General features: G+C 40.5%; 1 protein-coding gene across 4 annotated transcripts in view; it reads left to right on the top strand.

The window, feature by feature from the left end:
- The window catches only part of PLCB1 (phospholipase C beta 1), a 698,632-nt gene that overhangs the window by 341,731 nt on the left and 344,854 nt on the right, over positions 1–12,047 (top strand). The window lies entirely within an intron of this gene.

Genomic DNA, 12,047 nt, shown 5'->3' with positions numbered 1-12,047 from the left:
CCTGGAGATGGAACTACCCCCTCCGTTCGGTAGCAGGTTCCTCTATTATAAGATCAAGGCAGACTAGGAGGGAACGTTGCACCCACTGATGGATGTGTTTGGAGTTGTATGGACAACTGTACACTCCAGAGCTTTCAACTCAGTATCTTTCATAGATGCTAACTGTACGTTGTGAAAAGGATCTGGCTCATCGCTCTACATCAAATTAGTTTTATAGCCTTTGATATCTGCTGTCATTTTAATATTGTCAATTTTTGCACCCCCTTAAGGCCAACACATACGAACATAAGACCATAAGAACGGCCATACTGGGTCAGACCCAAGGTCCATCTAGCCTGTCTGCTGACTGTGGCCAATACCAGATGCCCCAGAGGGAGGAAACACAACACGTAATCCTCACGTGATCCCTCTCCTGTCATCCATTTCCAGACAAACAGAGGGTAGGAGCACCATACCTATCCATCCTAGCTAATAGCCATTGATGAACCTAACCTCCATGAATCTACCCAGCTCTTTTTTGAACCCTGCTACAGTCCTAGTTTTCACAAGATCCTCTGGCAAGGAGATCCACAGGTTGACTGTGCACTGAACGACGAAAAACTTCCTTTTGTTTCTTTTAATGCTGCTACCTATTAATTTCATTTGGTGACCCCTAGTTCTTATGTTGTGGGAACAAGTAAATTACTTTTCTTTATTCACTTTTTCTGCACCCATCATTATTTTATAGATCTTGATCATATCCACTTTTAGTCTCCTCTTTTCTAAACTGAAAAATCCAAGTCTTTTCAATCTTTCCTCATATGAGACCTGTTCCAAACCACTAATCATTTTTGTTGCCCTTTTCTGAACCTTTTCCAATGCCAATATATCTTTTTTGAGATGAGTCGACCCCAACTGTACGCACTATTCAGGATGTGGGTGCATATGGTTTGATATAGAGGCAATAAGATGTTCTCTGTCTTATTCTCTATCCCTTTTCTAATGACTCCTGACATTCTATTTGCTTTTTTGACTGCTGCTGGCACACTGAGAACCTCTACCCTTCCTCAGTGATCAAAAAATTATTGAAAGCTGGGTGTCAAAATCCGTCAGACAGCTCTGAAATGCATAAGGTCTTTCTCCCTGCCATCGCTTCGGGACTTTTTGCCGGATTGCTAAGGATACCTACAACAGAACTTATTTTTCTAAGAGAAGAGGAAGCCTAAATACCTTTCCAAATCCTCAGGAGAGAAGTCTCAATACTTTTTAATAACACGCTTATTGAAACACTTCTGTGATAAAGGTGATTCTGTTGTATTGTTCTTTAAATGCACTTGTGTTTCTGTGATCGTATCAACTCAAATCAGTGCTCTTATTATAGAATAGCCCTTTTCACAAGCACACTATCTCATTAAAATTTCTTTTATACTTCAGGCTCCAAATGAACCTGCTGGTATTGAAGAAAATTATGACAAATTTATCCCTGTGCCTAAGACAACAGCACAATTTGGATTTTTATGGCTAGATCATGTTGTGATGGCCTTGTGGAGTCATTCTAATAAAACCACTAAATAGCCCTTCTCTGCAGAATAAGAGGAGCAAGATTTTATTCAAATTCTTTAACGATCTCTACTGAGGGCCCTTTCCTCACATGTGTATTTAGTCTTAGTTTAGGTTTCACTTTAGTTTATGCAATGCTGTGTTTTCCATCCCAGAATTTGATGGGATGGCTATACAGGGGAATCTCAAGTAGAATTAGAGATGCTATTTTACTTCTGTATTTGAGACTGGTGCTGCTGCTGGCCTGGCCTTCTGTGTCCAGTTCCATTTTCCACATCCAAGGAGGATGTGGAGACGTTGATGAGGGTTCAGAGAAGAGCCCAGAAAGCATGACTACTGGAACAAAGGAGGCACATCCCCTGGTTTGAGGTAGTAATAACAAACTAAGCACATGGTTCCTGCCTTTAGTGCGTCCACCCAAGCCTGCCCACAGGGCCATGGGGCAAAGGGAGCAACTTCCCTGGGGCCCAGTGATACAAAAGGGTCCGAAGCACCTGGCTGCTGCTACTGCGGCAGCAGCAGCGACTGAAGGCCCGGGCCCCTTTAAGTCACTGCTGGAGCTCTGTGGCTGCCTAGACCTAGCTAGAGGCTCTGTCCCTTCCGGGGCATGAAGCAGACCCCTTCATTCTTGCCCAGGGACTTGGCATGGCTGTCGGCCCCGCTGCCTCCTCTATACAAATTGTTCCATCATCAGTGCACAAGAATGATTAAAGGTTAGAAAACATACCTCACAGTGACTGATAGATTGAGGCCCTCAAGTCTATTAAGCATGTCAAAGAGAAAGTTAAGGGATGCCTTGATTACTGTCTATAAGTACCTCCATGGGTTATAAATATTTGATAATGGGTTGTTCAGAGTTGCAGGAAAAGGTATAATGTGATCCAATGGCTGAAAATCAGTGTTAGACAAAGTCAGAATGGAAATTAGAAGTAAATGTTTAACGGTGCAAGTCATTAACCACTGGAATAGTCTACCAAGAGTCATGGCAGAGTCTGTGCTACTGGCAGCTTTTTAAATCAAGTTTGAGTGTTTGTTTAATAAGCATTTAAGTTGGTATAGAGAAACAATGCGTAGCTGGATTCGGCTTACGTTAAGCCGAGCCTTGGAAGTGTCTACACTATGGGAGGCCTATGGGAGCAAATGCTTCTCTTGGCTTCCCTTATGCCTCACAGAAGCAGGAATACCAGATGCTGGCAGGAGCTGCTCTTAGCATTCAATTGACAGGTCTATACTAGACCTGCTAAATCAAGTACCAAAAGATCAACCTTCAATAAGTATAGACATGCCCTCACTCCACTGTGAAACAGCTGAGTGCGAGCTGCCCTCTTTTATGCAAATGAAAATGCCCAGGATCCCACTTTTTTCAGAATGCCACTGCCACAAATGCTTCTTGAGCTAACCAGTCATGATTTATTCCAGGCAGCAAAGCCAACATGCAAAATGTCAGTAGAGACTGGTCCTCCTGCTATAATAATCTGCTCTAGTGGAAACACCCGCAAGTTGTATGGCTGTTAAAATGGAGTACAGTTTAATTCATCCCCACAATTGACATATCAAGACAGTGTTGGACTGATATAAATGCTTATGTTAACTTCCAAAATATTCCAGCTTTGTAATAGTTTATGCCTGAGATTTGGGTACTAATAAGCCTTTTTTAATAAATATATTCTTTTTTCTTTCCATCTATTTTTTTTTCAACACAGCGAGCATACATTTCCTGACACTTCCCTCTTGAAGAGAATGGGAAAATACCCATTGACATCAACAGGAATATTTACCATATTTAGGAAAATCCCACCATACCCTTTTGTAGTCAGATAGTTGTCATTTAAGGGTGGAATTTTCAAAAGTTTTATTTTACTCCCATTGACATGAGTGATTGAATTCCCACTGATGTCAGTGGAGACAGAGTTAGGCCAATGCTAGAGCACTCTTGCAAATCCCATTGTAAATACCACACCATCCATCTTGCAATATCTCACACCACTGATGAAGCATGGGAAATTATTTCACCCTTCTGTCTTTTTCACAAGGAAGGGGTCCCTCTGAGGAAGTCAGTCTCCAAGGCTATAGACCTAGTAATTGTGCTCACCATAATAGTTCAATTGTTTTTTAAAAAGAGTCTCTTGCTCTTGTATCATGAAGATTCATATTGGGCTCAGACCACCTTTCAAGCATCAGCATCAGCAGCAAGGAATCTGGAAGAAGGAGCTTTTCATGCTTCAAGAATTGCAGCTCCGGGAAAACACACGTGATTAAATTGAGTGTTGCCTGCTTTTACGAGTTGATCACAAGATCACAAGTCTCGAGGCATGTGGTGCTTTTGGATTCATATGGCTAGAGAAAAGGAGAATCTCAGTTTTCTTTAATAAAAAATATATTAAAAAAAGCTCTTAAACCTTACAGGCCAAAAAGAATGCATGAAAATGTGATCGGAGAGTAACCTAAAGGCTCACGAGAAATTAGGCTACAAATTTTAAAAACGGGTTTTAAGTTGATGTTGTGATTTAAAAAAAAAGATTCCAAAGCAATCCTAATACTTGCTATGTATTATTTGAGTTTATTGAGTTTATTAGAGATTACAGTCACAACATTTAAAATATCTAAAACAACCCCGTGAGTGGTACAGCTCAGAATTTCACCCCAATATATTCCTTTATTAAATAGCATCACAATTAATTTTTTTTTAGTGTACATGGAAGAGGGTCTGTTTTATTAGTGTTTCATTGTGGAGTCTTAGTCAGTTGCTTAGGTTCTAGTAAAAGTAATTCCAACTGTTTATGTATGACTTGTGAGACTGAACCTAACTAAATATGCAGTTAAACCAAAAGAAGCAAATCTGAAGGGTATTGCTATTATCTTCTGCTCTTAGTTTTTACCATTTTGTTTGGGTTTTATCTTGGCAGTGATAAGAAAAAATGTCATCCCTCTCCAAACTTCGGTATGATGAGTGTGTTAATCTGTTTGAAGATCAGGAATAAATACATGTATCTGGGTGGTGTTATCAGCTTTATACAATGCTTAAAGCTCTGATCCCATTTTATGGGACATGGTCAGCTCTCAGCAACAGGTATTACAGTACATAAATTGAGTTGATAGTAAAGCTTACATGTTCCATTAAAAAGTCAACATTTGCCAACAGTTACCAGAAATTGGTGGATGAGACAGCGTAGGAAATAATCATGCTAAGTAAAGTGAAAGTGTGGCATTTCAGAAGGCACTATCATAACTGTTGGCAAATAATGACCTTTCATGCCAACTCTGGCTTTCTTGCCTGTTGTGCTTTTAAATCCACGGCCTTGAATATCATTTCTGACATTTAATGTGAAAGACAACAAGTGAACGGTATATTTTGACACCAAATATCCTGGTTTAAAGGTTGAGCAAAAAAACCAACCAACCAACCAAACAAACAAACAAAAAACCCGGAGACATTCAAATTAGCATGAAAACCAGCATCATGAGGCTGAAAACAAGCATGAGAAATTTCATTGCAACAAATCATTGAAAAATAAGGGTTTTGCATGAAAGTGCCTGCTCATCCAAGAGCTCTCACAAAAGGAGCAAATGAATATGTGCACTCTGGCAGAGATAAATAAAACCTCCACAGCTTGTTGCAGACAATGTGAAAGGCAGAAAGGTAGATATGATATGAAGGATTATCCTCACTTGGAAGGAGTCATTCTAGCAAAGAGCTCCTCACCCAAAGCCAATACAGTTTATGAAATGAATAGGGAATCTTTTGTATCAGTAAGAGCCACATTGCGATCTGCACAATCTCCCTCCTACACACATACACATACACAACCTCTAGATGGGGTCCCATCCAGACATGGTTGTGCTCACGTTTACAAAGCAGATCAAATAAAGCACATTCCGACCACCCTAGCCATCCTCTTCAAGCATCCAGCCACTGGTTCTTAAATTTCAATGTAATGGGACTATCTTAATTTATTCATCTCAGAACGAAGAGGAGAACGGGGCTTAAGAGAGTTGAAAGAGGCAGCTGAAGTCAGATGAAAGGCTCTATATCCCACCAGCTGCCCTGTGAGCAATCTAATGTGTCAAAACCAAATTCATTTGATCATAACAGTGTGATGCACGTTTTTCACTCTCTGACAACTATAATGGCTGAAATTCAAAGACAGTAAAGATAAACAATTCCAGTTCAAGAGAGATTTTCTGAGACCATCTACAAGTGAGCGACATTGGAGGTTCGGAAGTGGTGTGCAAACTGATCTTTAACTAATGGCACATCTGCTCTCCAAGCAGAGGATGTGATCATCTCCTTTGGGCAGGGAATTATTATAGGTTTTACCTTAGCATAGATGTCAGAGTGATCTTTTATATACATCACAGAGGGTATGTCTACACTACCCTCCTAATTCGAACTAGTAGGGTAATGTAGGCATACTGCATTTGCAAATGAAGCCCGGGATTTGAATTTCCCGGGTTTCATTTGCATAAAGCCGGCCGGCGCCATTTTTAAATACCGGCAGTTCGAACCCCGTGCCGCGCGGCTACACGCGGCACGGAGTAGCTAGTTCGGATTAGGCTTCCTAATCCGAACTAGCTGTACTCCTCATTCCACGAGGAGTAGAGCTAGTTCGGATTAGGAAACCTAATCCGAACTAGCTACTCCGTGCCGCGTGTAGCCGCGCGGCACGGGGTTCGAACTGCCGGCATTTAAAAATTGCGCCAGCCGGCTTTATGCAAATGAAGCCTGGGAAATTCAAATCCCGGGCTTCATTTGCAAATGCGGTATGCCTACATTACCCTCCTAGTTCGAATTAGGAGGGTAGTGTAGACATACCCAGAGAAATTATATTTTCAGTCTATGAATGTAATATTCTGGATAAAGTGGAAGAAATATTTACAATTAATAAAATAACCAAAGTAACAATGACTGGTTAGATAGACAAGTCTAGGTATGCAAGGAAAAATGGGACTTTGTCGTATTTAAATAATTGAGGAAAACACAGTACATACTTAAGCTCTCATGTATTTCTCATTTGTTGCTATTTTTCATAACCCTTTTTGCCTCACAATATGTATTTCAAGTCTGTTGTTTCAGTGACAAAGCTTCTTGTAATGATTTCTCTCTCAAGGTCAATGCAACCTTTTGTGTCGGACCTAATTCTTTATTCTCAGACAGCCAGTCACATTCGGTAAGATATACATAAAGCCAATTAGGTGAACATTAAGCTGAACTTGGACTTTTAGCAAAACAACTTAAATCGGGGATTTTTTTTTCTCGCAGATGACTTCCATTTAAGCAAATTGTGGGGAGTGTTTTGCACGGCTTATAGTGGGGAATGGGAGGACTTATAGTGGGGAACTTATAGTGGGGAACTAACGCATCAGTCCCTACCAATGTCAACGACTTTAGTTAGGGTTGCCAGACTTCCGGTATTTGCAGCTTCTGTCCATTAAAAAAAACAGAAAATACTGGACGGAAGTCCACTTGGGACATTCTTTCCCTGCCGTGGGAGGGTGTGTGTGGATGGGGATTTAAAGCATGGGGAGAGAAAGTGGGCAGGAGAGGGGGTTAAAAAAGCTGCAGTGACTGTTTTTGTTTGGTGCGGCTGGTTTTGTTTTCATTTTTTTTGCTCAACAACTTTGGTCCCGTGTTTTATTTTATTTTATTTTTTGCTTAACCAATTTTTTTTTCTGTCTTGTTTGGTTTTTTTTTTTTTTAAGTATCTGGCAACCCTAACTTTAGTGTGGAACGTATGCATACCGGGGCGACTTACAGTGGGGACGCCCGGTAATTACTAGGTTATAGACTCCTGGCTATCTGTGGATTTTGACAGAATTTTCCAAGGTACCTGGAGTGTTTTTTTTAAACTGCAATAGCATCATCCAAAGAAAGCAGGGGAAGTTCTTCACCTACATAGTATCTTTTATCATGGAGTCTCACTTTAAATTTGGTTACTGTGGGAAGAAGGAAGATGTTCTAACTTTGTAGTTACCAAGACCAACTAAAATAGTTCCTTTGATTTTCAGGCAGCAAACATCAAGGATTGAAAAATTGTCTGTTTACATCCTCTACTTTCTTTTATATGTTTATTCTTAGCCTGACATGATTTACAAAGATGTAGTTATTTTCATTTGAATTTGTTTAGGCAACTACTATACTGGAGGGTTGTCAGCCTGTTAATAGTTTCAAAGTCTTCCAAGGGCAATTGAGTAGAAAATGACAGAGGAAGTATCACAGTAGAAAAAGTAGGATATTAACTTTAAAACAACGATTCTAATATGCTGTGGACAGCTTGTCAGGTGGTGCAAAGCAGCATGATATTGTACAAATCAGTGGAGTGACACTTTATATATGGTATGTTTGTTTAGTATTACTGGTATGAATATCTATATATAACTGTAAAAACTTAAACAACGAATAGGCTAGCAGCACCTTAAAGACTAACAAAATAGATAGATGGTATCATGAGCTTTCGTGTGTACAAAGAAGTAGGTTATGCCCATGAAAGGTCATGATACCATCTACATATTTTGTTTGTCTTCAAGGTGCTGCTAGAGTATTCATTGTTTTTTAAGACGAATTTGGCTACCCCTCTGAAGCTTATAAATGTAAAATTAGCTTAGATTATCTGTTTATTTTAAATGTGCTGTTTGTAGTTATAATTCCTGTAATATATTTTAGGAGCTGGAGTTAGTAAAATTTCAATACTTTCTGTTTTCTCTAGGGAAAAGTGCTGTTTTAAACAGTTGCTAATAATAATAAGCATGGATGCTATGCACTGAAAATATGACAGACCTAACCTCTTAGGAACAGATTTTCAAGAGAGCTCAGGGTGAGATTTTCAGATGTTCAGCTCTCAAAACCAGAGCTGGATTTTCAAAAGTGCTTAGCACTCAGCTGCTCCCATTCTTTATGGCCAGGTTGTCAAATGAATTCCATGTAAAACAAAGTTCTGAGCTCTTGTAAAATTCTTGTAAAATTCTGGCAAGTTCTTTTAGTGATGAAATGGGAGCGGAGCTCATCTGAAAATGCAGCCTTGCTGTACTATATTCTTATGCTACTACTTTTACTTAATGAGCAGGGCTAACTTGGCAGCCTTCTTCTGTGACTTATGCTACGTGTGTAACACGTTGTGACTCCTGCTGGCCAGTCTGGGAATTAGCTCTTCTTCTGCCTCACAGCACCCTCTTCTGGCCAGTATCTTTCCTGTCCATTACCTGCCTGTTTCCACCACTCCTCAGGCTCCATGTCCCTCCCAGACCATGGTGCCCCTTAGCCTGGGTACTGTTCTCCTGGGACTACCCCGGCCTGGCTTCCTCCCATCCTGGGGAATCCAATTACCCCATCCCCACCTTGCTTCAGTGACCCACTGCCAGCCGTCATCTAGCCCCTTCCATCAGGCGCAAACTCCAGTCTGAACTGATCACTCATCATTGGCAAGTTGGGGGGTTTAACCTGTTGCCATGACTTTCCTGGCTGCTTCTCAGCAGCCTTAGTACCTCCCTAAACCCTTATCACTGGGACTTTACCCTGTGTTTATTCAGGCCTGATCTCCCTTGGCCCACGGTGCCTTTCCCCAGCACCAAAGTACCTCTGCTAGCAACCAGATAGGTCCCTCTCCCTGGAGGGGAGCAAGAGTGAGCATCTCCTGTCCAGGAACCCTTCTCATAAGGCCCAGCTGGGCCATAATTGGCTGCCTCAAACCCACTTGTGATTGGCTCCTGGGATAGCCCTCTGCTAGGGCTGTTTTTACCCACTTACAAACCAGAATGGGACAACCGCCCCGTTATTCTACGTCTACGTTATGGTTCTTATACCAGCACAGCTGTACTGCTGGAGTTATGCCACTGAAAGGCCTCCTGTATCGCCATTCTATGCCAGAGGGCGAGAGTTCTCCTGCCAGCATAATTAAACCAACTTCATCACCGGTGCGTTTGTTGGTGAAACTTCGCTCTGCCAAAACACCCACAACTGACAACGTTTTACTGACAAAAGTGCTAATATAGACATAGCTTAAGTACTAATCAGCAGGAGGAAAAGTTGCAAACTGTAGCCCACAGAGTGTAGCTTATTGCTATAGTCCAAATATAGGCTCCCATTCAAACTCTAAAAAAAAAATTGACCTTTTATAGGAGACCTACCTACACTGGTTGCTATTAAACAGTCAGCATATCCTGAATGGCTGTTGCATCTAAGTGGACATCTCTGAGCAACATCCTTCTTCGTATAGCTCACTGGATAAGCTGTCAATTGAAAATTGTAACAGTATTAGGAATTATAACTTGAGAATGCTTATTAAATATGGATAATTTTAGTTTTTTATGCAAGTACAAAAAACTCCAGACATTTTAATTCTTATCTTGCAATTTGTGCTGCACAGACTGGCTGCTGCACACAGATATTGTTAAATGTTTGATTGGAGTCTAAATCTTTTTCTTTTTTCATTTTTCTAATGCAGTTATAATTAGGGATGTAAAACGGTAGTCGATTAGTCAACTACTTCATCCACTCCCCCCTTCCTACCTCTACATCAGAGGCAGCAAGGGAGGAGAGAAAGCAGGAGACAGTGCTGGGGGGAGCCTGCTGTGGGTTGCCCCACTAAGAGAGGCAGCAGCCTGGGGGGACAGGAGAGGCAGCTCCAGCAGCAGCTTCTGTCTGTGGAGGGTCCCCTTGGCTCCCACTGCTTTTTAAATCGCAGAGTCGCGACAGGGTTTGGTCCTGGCACGAGCTGGGACTGAGTCGGCTGCCTTCCCCTATTGACTAACCAAGTAGTCGATAAGAATTCTGTTGATTAGTAAAATAACCTCATTTTAGCATCCCTAGTTATAACCTGTACTTTATCCTTTTTTTCAATTTGATCAGTTTTACTACTACTTTTCTTTAACATTGAGATGACAGAGTTTTTGATTGCATGTGTGTTAATTTCTCACCATGCATGTATTCTGTTGCTTTTCTCCTGAATTTCTAATTCCATCTGCTTCAGTAAAATAATGTATAGAAGTCAACATGTGAGGACATTTTTATTTTATGGACAAATATTCACTTTTCAATGGCAACTACTTGTATCTTTATTGTATATTGTGTACTTACAACAAGTGTTGGAATAGAATTTTCTGTTAAAATTGCCGTTGTTTCCTCATGATTTGATGTTCCTCGGATGGCTGTGAAACATCAGTTTCAATAAGGATCATGCATGTAAAATTTGGAGGAAATTGTAGGCACAAAGATCTCCATTCTATCTGTTATGTGAGTTTGTTCTAAGAAAAGGAAAGAAATATGCGTAAATAATGATCTTTTATATCTAGGAAGGAGCAATATATTTTTGTCAAAGTATGTTTTATGCCTATTTAATATACTAGCCTATAACGTGCATATTTGTAATTATTGATTAAATCGTGCCTCGTTTTCTTCAGGACAATCATCATGATACAAAAGGAACAGGAAAAATTCACCCCTGATGTAAAACACTCGGGTTCAGTGAACCTACAGTGGAGTTATCCCAGGGATGAATTGTAACCATTTTATTCTTTTTACCATACTCCTCATGCTTTTCTTTCTGCTTCTAGCCATGTAGTACTTGTAGCTCCATGGAACTGCTGATGTGTAATCCCTTACAGTTTGATTGGTGTCTTCGTCTGTTAATGGTGCATGTTAGATTTTGAAATGCTGTAATCAGTTGAGTGCCATCTGCATATAACATCACATTACTTTAATGTTTATCAAGTTATTTTTATGTACAAATTGTAAATAAAAGGTGAGAAGATATACTATTTATAGATATATGATAGAGATGTAGCCGTGTTAGTCTGGTGTAGCTGAAACAAAATACAGGACTATGTAGCACTTTAAAGACTAACAAGATGGTTTATTAGATTATGAGCTTTCGTGGGCCAGACCCACTTCCTCAGATCAAATAATGGAAGAAAATAGTCACAACCATATATACCAAAGGATACAATTTAAAAAAAATGAACACACATGAAAAGGACAAATCACATTACAGAACAGAAGGGGGATGTGGGGGGGGGGGGAGGAAGGTGAATGCCAGTGAGTTAATGATATTAGAGGTGGGGAAGGGGAAATGTCTGTGAGTTAATAGTATTAGAGGTGATAATTGGGGAAGCTATCTTTGTAATGTGTAAGATAGCTGGGGTCTTTGTTAAGTCCGGTGCGGAAAGTGTCAAATTTTAGCATGAATGCAAGTTCAGAGGATTCCCTTTCAAGTGCAGATTTGAATGTCTTCTGAGTGATTTGAATGTCAGAAGACATTCAAATCTGCACTGGAAAGGGAATCCTCTGAACTGGCATTCATGCTAAAATTCGACACTCTCCGCACAGGACTTAACAAAGACCCCGGCTATCTTACACATTACAAAGATAGCTTCCCCAATTATCACCTTTAATACTATTAACTCACAGACATTTCCCCTTCCCCACCTCTAATATCATTAACTCACTGGCACTCACCTTCCTTCCCCCTCCCCCCCCACATCCCCCTTCTGTTCTGTAATGTGATTTGTCCTTTTCA

The sequence above is a fragment of the Pelodiscus sinensis genome, chromosome 3, assembly GCF_052426305.1.
Source record: "Pelodiscus sinensis isolate ZL-2025 chromosome 3, ASM5242630v1, whole genome shotgun sequence".
NCBI lineage: Eukaryota > Metazoa > Chordata > Testudines > Trionychidae > Pelodiscus > Pelodiscus sinensis.
This window is presented reverse-complemented; position numbering and strand designations above follow the sequence as displayed.